Genomic DNA, 960 nt, shown 5'->3' with positions numbered 1-960 from the left:
CATTTGGGACCAGGTCTCATAAGTCACTGTATTACCCAGGCTGGGCTGGAATTTGAGTCCTCCTTCCGCAGCCTCTGGAGTGCTGGCACTATGGGTGTGTGCCACCCCACCCAGCCACCAGATTTTTATTTTGAGACAAGTCTCAATAAGTCGACCATGTCAGGCTGAAACGTACAACCTTCCTGTCGTAGCCACCCAGAGTGCTGGGATTATAGCGCTACCATGCCCACTTGGAACTTTTTTTTGTACTGGGAATCAAACTCGGGTCTTTGTGCTTATGAGGCAGGTGGTGGCACCACTGACCTAAATCCCCAGCCTTGAGACATTTTTTATAAGTGTGTAGAGTCCAGTAGAGTTGTGATACGCATTATAATTTAAATAATTAAGATGCTGTTGTGTGCATAACACAGAGGTTAGTAGACACTCCAGATTTCTCTGAAGGTGTTTTTGCATAAGAGCGGAGGAGGGAAAGGTTAATCAAGCTGCAAAAAATAAGCAGACGTAATAGTCCAAAGCATAGGGGTCTTTGAATGTGGCACTAAAGGGTCTTGAGCATTAATCTTGCACAGTAAGCAGCTTGGGAAACTTTTAAGCAGGAAAGTGAAACTGTTCTTTGTGAGGTAACGTTGTTGCTACTGTAACGAAGGAGTGGAGAATGAGAGTTGCCTGTAGTGTTCACTTGACCCGAAGGACTGGCACGGCAGGGAACTTGGAGTGAGACAGAGATGGCTACTTGCGAGCTCGGGGCTGGCCAGGTGCAGATGCCTTTAAAGGTTGGGCTTGGAGCCTCAGTTATATGAGAACAGTGAGAGCTCTGATTGGAGCCAAGGAGTCTTGAGAGCGCAGTTGATGGAAAGGTTTGGAGCGTTTTGAGAAACATCTACATTTAGTTTTATTGAGACAGAATCTTGCTATGTAGTTCAGCCTGGCTTTTTTTTTTTTTTTTTTTTTTTTTTTTTT

Source organism: Fukomys damarensis, unplaced genomic scaffold (genome assembly GCF_012274545.1).
Source record: "Fukomys damarensis isolate Sample0158 unplaced genomic scaffold, DMR_v1.0_HiC HiC_scaffold_37, whole genome shotgun sequence".
Lineage (NCBI taxonomy): Eukaryota > Metazoa > Chordata > Mammalia > Rodentia > Bathyergidae > Fukomys > Fukomys damarensis.
Note: the sequence above shows the minus strand (reverse complement) of the source record.